This window comes from Octopus bimaculoides, chromosome 1, assembly GCF_001194135.2.
Source record: "Octopus bimaculoides isolate UCB-OBI-ISO-001 chromosome 1, ASM119413v2, whole genome shotgun sequence".
Lineage (NCBI taxonomy): Eukaryota > Metazoa > Mollusca > Cephalopoda > Octopoda > Octopodidae > Octopus > Octopus bimaculoides.
In genome coordinates, this window is record NC_068981.1 from 28,635,055 (window position 1) to 28,643,337 (window position 8,283).

At 36.9% G+C, this 8,283-nt stretch overlaps 1 long non-coding RNA gene across 1 annotated transcript in view; it reads right to left on the minus strand.

Annotated features, from left to right (window-relative positions):
• Positions 1-2,936: 2,936 nt before the first annotated feature.
• LOC128249806 (uncharacterized) overlaps positions 2,937-8,283 on the minus strand; it is a 51,295-nt gene continuing 45,948 nt past the window's right edge. Inside the window, exon 3 of the long non-coding RNA XR_008265926.1 lies at positions 2,937-2,987. This is a non-coding gene — a long non-coding RNA (uncharacterized LOC128249806). The remainder of the gene's footprint in view (positions 2,988-8,283) is intronic.

Here is an 8,283-nt window from a genome sequence, read left to right on the forward strand (position 1 = left end):
TATATATATATATATATATATATATATGCATACATATATATATACACGAATCACAAACCTTGAGGTGGCTGTATACTGGACTGTGTTCACATTGCTTTACAAAAGTGTTTGGAAGACTTTCTGTATAGTAATCCGTGTACAAAATAGACACCTTGCAGTTGGAACTTAATTTGAAAGAGAGGAGGGTTGCAGTATGTTCTGATCTGCATGAACCGTTTGAAATCAATGAAGACATCTCTTCCGATCTGGTAAGAGGGAATGATAATGAAACGTAGCCTATCCTTGATTTGTAAATGAATGTTTAATATTTTGAGGGTGGCAGAAATGACAACGGTGCTATTCTCGTTGATTTTCTGAAAGTTGGCACTACTGTGACCAGCAAGTGGCACGTTTTCATACTGCAAAAGCTTAGAAAAGTCATTAAGAGAAAGCAACCATACAATAACCCGAAAATGACCCACATTCAACATAAAAATTCTTGGCTACTCATACTTATAGCAACAAAGCAGGCAATTAGAAAATTGGACTGTTTAGTTGTTCCCCATCCACCATATAGCCCGAATATGGCGCCCGCGACTTCCCCAGTTCGGTGCAATGAGATACTACTTTCGGGGATAAAAATTTGATGATATGGACTTATCAAAATGTGATTTTGACGAAGTGAGCACACCTAACTTCTTTCCAAAGATGATTTGATAGTTGGGTTCATCTATTAGCCAGATGCATTGTAGTGTTGAAAGAAGAGTTTCTCTAACGACAGGCCAATTTTAAAGACCTATGCCACTTAATAAAAAAGTTATGCCTACATTTCCATTAGTTCCAGTACAATTCTTATATATTATTGCTGGCTAAAGTTTGTGAAATAAGAGATGCATGTTTTGCTATAGTATCCTTTTGATTTTCAAAAAATTAATCGTACAAATCTCACACTGCTCTATTGGATTCACCTGCCTAGAATCGTACACTGTGTTCCCTTTGTAGTACCTCAAAAATTTAATTACGCCTTTGTTACGTGGTGTCTTTGCAGTTAGCGACCACCTTCTAATTACTTCCTTGCCTTAGAATCTAAAATCACACACACTACTGCTGAAAACGCAAACATCAGGTTTTGCGCTGCAGGGAGAGCCATTATTGCAGTAGTCCGTTGATTTTAATGAAACTTTTAGTCGTTGTTTCAAACATGCTGACTAGCAACTCTTCATATCCATTGTCCTTTATCTCTACCACATGCCCAAATTTGTTGAGTGACTCTTGAAGGAAGGCATGGTTGTCACGATGCAAGGCAAATAGCATGTGAACTCACTAACCGTTTAGTCGGTTTATATATGTAGGTAACGTTCAAAACTTCTAGGCATTTTTCATCAGTCGTCTCGCAATACTAATAAATACAGTCCGCTACGTAGTTGCCTGACGAGCTAGAAATAGCAGCTATATTCGCTTTAAATCACAACATAATATATATAATCACATAAATCACACAATAAAAATATATATGGGAAAACAATGCAATGTTCACAGAAGTAATGCTTTTGTTCACATCTCTGCTCGACAACAGCAGCAAAAACATTAAAAAAATCTAAAGTTGGTTGCATGAAATATCTAGATATAGGATTGTAATAATGGCATGGTAAGATACAGGCGCTGTGAGAATTTTAAAGTTTCTAGTTTTTTTTTTCTCAGATAAAATGCTCATTCATACTTACATACACATGCATATGTTGTCGCATACATACATACATACATAGATACATACATACATGTGTGCGTGTATGTGTGTGCGTGTATGTGCGTGCGTGTATGTGTGTGCGTGTGTGTGTGTCCGTGTGTGTATATAGTTTAGAACACCTGCAAAATGTTTTCAATCAAATGCAACAATGCAAGATATGAAAAATGAAAGAAAGAAAAAACGTTACAACCAAGGTTTCATGTTATTGTTTAATTACTATGGTGATAAGATTTTCTGTTTGAAATATGAAAATGACATTGATTTTATCTTTATTCTGTTATTTTGATTTCTATTCCTTCCTCTCCATTCTGACCAACCTAACCCTACCCACAGCAGATTCGTTAACATTTATGTACAAAAGATTTTCTTTTTTTTTTTACATGGATATTTTTACTACTGTTATCGTTTAATAAATGTATACAGAAAAGTCTCAAGAATAACCCTCGTATTTCCCATAGAAGAAAATATTGTTTAACTTTATGATGAATCTCTCTCATCCTACAGACTGAACGCGGACGCACATACACACACACACACGCACACAACTACATACGTACACGCACAAATATATACGCATGCATATATGTATAATGTATGTATTTTTATATATGAATTCACGCACGCACACATACATACACACACTTGTATGTGTGTGTAAATAAAATGAGACAACAAAGCCAAGGCAGTGTGGAATTATCAGGACATTTACAAAAAGAAAGTTAGTCTTTCATAGTTAATCATATTTATCCAATATTTTCTAAAAAGGGAATATGTTAACATTCTTTTACCATGTTTATTATATGAAGTGCTGACTATTCTCGGTTTAGTTTCGGATTTAGAATTCTTATAAAGTATTCTTCTTTTGGCTTATGTGTGCATGTGTGTGTGTGTGCGTGCGTGCGTGTACAACAATAAATTTTCAGAACTAGAAATCAGAACAGATATTCCAGATTTATTCATTTTATATAAGATACTGATACCTGAAACAGTAATTCTGACATGAATATTTTCACACGACAAGATTTGATAAGCGATTAAGATTTACATGACTCTTTGAAGCGGGGCGGTGAGCCGTTATGGAGCTGGTTTCGCTGGATAGACTACGTAGTTTCCAGAATCAGATTCAGATGGTGAATTGTCTTTGCGCATCCGTTTTCTAAAGACTCTTGAAATCACTTCAAGTATCTTACTAAAACATCAGTTCATTTAGGTTGAAAATGACCCCTGTAAATTTGAACAGATTGCCTTGAAAACGAAACAGCTGAAATGAAAGAAAAAGCGGGGCAGCTGTTAGTATATAGTAAGCAAAAGACCGGTATAGAGAGGAAGAGAGGGGTAACGACATACATGCGCGCACGCGTGTGTGTGTGTGTCTCCGTTAATCACTTGCAGGCCAAATGTACAACAACCTGGCATATTTCGAAATTGAATTTGCATATCAAAGGTCGAATTTTAAAGGTAACCACATGCACATTCCTGTTAATATTCATATTGAAAGAAGGCAGAGCACTAGCTAAATCGTTTGCTCATCGGGCGAAATGCTTCGTGTTAAAGTTCCGCAGAGGTTGACTTCGCCTTTGATCCTTTCATGGTCAATAAAATAACTACCAGTTGATCATTGAGGTCGATGTATTCAACTAAGCCCTTCCCACGAAATTGCTCGTCTAGTGCCAAAATTTGAAATCGAGACGGTGAGCCAGCAGAATCGTTAGCACGCCGTTTAAAAATGTCTGGTGGCAAGCCGTCCGTCATAATGTTCTGAGTTCAAATGCCACCGAGGTCGACTTTGCCTTTTATCCTTTCTTTCGGGGTTGATGAAATGAGTACCAGTTGAGCACTGCGGTCGATTTAATCTATTTACTCCCTCCACCCTGAACTTGCTGGCTTTGTGCCAAAACTTGAAATCAATATCTACACGTAAAAAGCTGCCTTCTTTCAATGTGAATATTAACAGGCCGGGCGAAATGCCTAGCGGCATTTTACCCATCTTCATGTTCTGCGTTCAAATTCTACCGGAGTCAAATTCGCCTTTCATTCTTTTGAAGTCGAGAATATTTATTAGCAGTTGAACATTTCTTGTTCCCTTCCCCGAAAGTGCTGGCCTTGTGCCACAATCTGAAAGCAGTATTCACATGGAAAATTACGGTGTTGAGTTGATAGAATCGTTAACACGGCGAACAAAATGCCTAGCTGTATTTCGCCCGTCTTTACGTTCTGAGTGCACATTTCGCCCAGGTCGACTTTGTCTTTCATCCTTTGGAGGTCAATGAAATAAGTACCAGTTGAAAACTGAGTTCGATATAATCGATTTACCCGCTTCCCCGGAATTAGCAACCTTGTGCGAAAATTTGAAATCAATATTCATATGGTAACAGCTGCTTAATAACCATTTGTTTATTAATTCAAATAGTATATATATCTGCACAATGCAAAAACGCAATTCAAAAACATAATAAATGTCTAAAGCGCAATAATACTCTGCCAAAGAATGTTTGATAAAGTAAAAACTAAAAACAACAACAAAATATTTCTTACCTCCGACTTAGCGAAGGCAGAGGTATTGTTTTTCAGTCGTGTTTGTTTGTTCGTCCGTGGACAAGATATGTCAAGAACCGCTGGATGGATTCGGATGAAACTTTCAGGGATGTTTGGTCTCGTAACTGGCATGAACGTATTAGATTTTGAGATTGACCCGGTACCGGACTAGGTTTCTGGATTATTATTTCTATTTTTTTTACTTAATTTTTAAGAGCGGTCGCGTTCATTTTTAGTATTCTCATCATTGAGAGCTGTCGTGTTTATTTCAGATATTCTCATTTTAAAAATCATCTCTGGCTAATCGTTGAGAGGACGTTGGTGTTGCCTCGGTGGAGGTTTGCGATCTCTGAGTGCTCTCGTTTAATATTTATTTTGTTATATTAATAAACTTTGAAAATCAAGTTCCCCCTATATAAGTTCTCTTTATGCGAGTTCTCTCAATATAAGTTCAAATTCTTTTTAAAATACGGACAAAATACCTTATTTCATTGACACTGAGAAAATGCAAAATGAACCTAACCTCACAGATATTGGAATCCAAACTAGAAAGAGCCCGAACAAATGCTGTAAGGCATTTGTTTCAGCCAGCTTGTTACATTAAATAATAATAATGATAAGTTCAAATTTTGGCACATGGCCAGCAAGTTCGGTGGGTGGGCTAGGTCGATTACACCGACCTCCAGTGCTTAACTGGTACTTATTTTATCGATTTCGAAAGGATGAAAGGAGGAATTTGATCCCAGAACTTAAGGATGGACGAAATACCTATTTCGTTATTGCCCACAAGGGGCTAAACATAGAGGGAACAAACAAGAACAGACGAACGGAATAAGTCGATTACATCGACCCCAGTGCGTAACTGGTACTTAATTTATCGACCCCTAAAGGATGAAAGGTAAAGTCGACCTCGGCGGAATTTGAACTCAGAACGCAACGGCAGACGAAATACCGCTAAGCATTTCGCCCGGCGTGCTAACGGTTCTGCCAGCTCACCGCCGAAATACCGCTAAGTGTTTTTCCTGGCGTAGTAAAGATTCTGCCAACTTACCGCCTTAATAATGATGATAATCTATAATTTTGGCCAAAGGCGAGTAATTTTCAGAAGATTGTCCTCCTCGGTACCATCTACACCAATACATGACGGCTACGCAATTTCATGGACTACGGAGTGATGAAAATCAGATTTCGCCTTGGCAGCATTTGGAATTAGATCGCAGAGACGGAAGAAATACTGCAAGATGTATAATTATTACTGCAGCAAAGAGATCGGTACCAGTAAGAATATCCGTATGTTACAAATTATATAAATAAAAAGATAAAACAAAAGACAAACGAAAAAAATGATGTCAAGATAAGTTGAAGCACTAAGGGTTTAAGTACTATTAAGGGGTACTTTAAGGTTACTTGATAGGGGGTCCAGAATACTGAACCCGTTTTTATTATTTAGACTGATGTTATTGGTTACCGAGAGACTCGTCGCCTCCGTCCTCGTCTCCATTGTTGATTCGTTCTCTAAACTTTCTAAGGAACTTTTTGAATTTCATATTCTTTTGCCGTCGCCCGCTCTTTCTCTACATTGTCTTTTCTTGTCGGTATTTATCTACCCATAATCTCTCTCTCGCTCCCTCTCTCTCTCGCCCCCCCCCCTCTCTCTCTTGCTCTCTCTCTCTCTCTCTCTCTCTGTCTATTTATCTCTTTTTCTCTCAATCTATCGCTTTTACTCTCTCTCTCTATCAATCTATCGCTTTCTCTCTTTCTGTCTCTCCCCACCTACTTGCCTACATAATACTGTATCCCACCGCCCCCCCTCTCTCTCTCTCTCTCTCTCTTTTACAAGTCCCCCACTTAATCGTTAGTTGTAGTAACGTCCTAGTGGAAAATACTTCTCGTATCGCCCACTTGTTCATTGTATACTTCTGGTATAATGGATATGTCCTCAAGATTACAAATGTTTTAGATAAAAATCAATTATATAAATATTTTTCCCAAATGTCACTCGGTACAAACAATCCCTAATTTCTTAAATGTAGTAGAAGACAGATTCACACAGAAACTGAAAGGAAGTTCGTCAATTTGTGTGTTTGTGTGTGTGTGTGTGGGGGGGGTGAGTTTGTGTGCGTGTGTGTGTGTATGTGTGTATGTCTGAGTATGCGAGTGTATGCTTATATGGAAACTTGTATTTTGGGAAAAGAACTGAAGTTTGTAAATTAATCACAGTATTAATATTAAGCATATCAAATGTAAGAGAGGAATATGAACTGCCCTATCTGCACAGATCAAAGACTCCATTATAGCCTTCTGTTTGTGTGTGTGTGTGTGTGTGTGTGTGTGTATGCGCATATATATATATATATATATATATATATATATATATATATATATATATACACATATATGTATGTGTGTGCATGTGTGTGTGTATATGTAAATATATACATACATGTCAATATACATATATGTGTATCAGTTTTTTTATGACACCTTTTTCAAGAGCTCTAACATTCTTCTATTTTTTCTACCATAATTCTTAGATAAATAAAGTCAGACTCAGCAAATTAAAAGGCACGCTGTCATTGTTACCGTAAAAGCATGGTATAGTGATACAAGGATAGCTCGCTCCCTGATCGTCGTTCGCAGTGAAATTTCGAAAGGAACTGGAACCTGTTGATGAGATTCCAACACCAGCAGTTAAATGCAAAACAGAAAAATAGGATCCTAATGACATCAGAGCAGGTAACTTTGTACAAAACGTCCAAGAAACAATCGATAATATCCCCGAAAAGTCAATCAGAGCCATTTCAAAGGACCTCAAGTTTCTTGTATATCTCATCAGAATAGCTGTGCATGAAGACATCCGATACAAGTTGTGTGCAATGCGAAGGGGTCAGTTTATATCGGTTGTGACAAGAGAAAGTCGTTCTATCCGTGCAAAGTGCTTACTAAACAAGTTAAAACAGCAAACGGTCGGAATATTTTGGGTTTTCTCCCATGCGAAAACTTCGACCAGGACAAAGGTAAACCGAAGAAACGACAGATGGTTATGCAGAATATCACTAAAAAAAAAAACAAATATCAAGCAAATCTAAATATTGGCTTCTTGTTCTCACCGATATATCCTTGTGTAGATAAGTATTTTTCTGTGTCTTGTAAATATGTCAGGTAGCTGACAACATTTCAGAAAAACACATTTCCGTTTTACTGTTTACACTCTCGGACAATTTCTAGGTGAAAGCTTTCTAATGATGACATACACAAGTCTTAGATTTTTATGTAGTTAGAAGAGAAAACAAATAGTCAAACCTCCCAGCAGTGTTTATGTCCATTTTCTTTCCAGTTAGTTCGTTGTATATAAATTACATTTATAAGTGTTTCCTTTCTTTTCTCGTACATTAAAGATGCATAGGACATAGCCTTGATTGACATCTTTTACATCTTGCATACATTGTCCATTCATATTAATGGATTGGGATACATATGAATATATATGAATAAAAGAACTACTGTAATGATGGTATACAATTTTAGTATTTTTCTTCTAGGTCATTGTAAACAAAGTATTTGGTGGTTTCCAGTGGAATAAATTTCAACAGATGTCTAAACAAGAGCTTATTTGAAAAGTAGATTATTTGAGCCACGGCAATCCCCGATGAGTTGAGGTTCATGAGAGTAGATTCATACAGTTAGACACAATGACATTTTTTTACGTCCAGACGATCAAAATCAGGTTTTTACTTTATTTTACACCAATGTATTATGAGTCATATCGGTAACAATATACCGAGTATGTATATTTTAGTTGTGAGAACAGTGCCGTTATGAAGCCGATCACTCAAGGCTTGGGGCCTGTGAGTTATACACTCCTATAACATTTGAGCTCACACCGAATAACAACATTGCGACAACACTTCTTTCTTTCATTGTTCTTTTTTCTCCAGCGACCCTATATACATGTACACACACACACACATGTATATGTGTGTGTATTGATATATATATATATGTATATATATATATATATA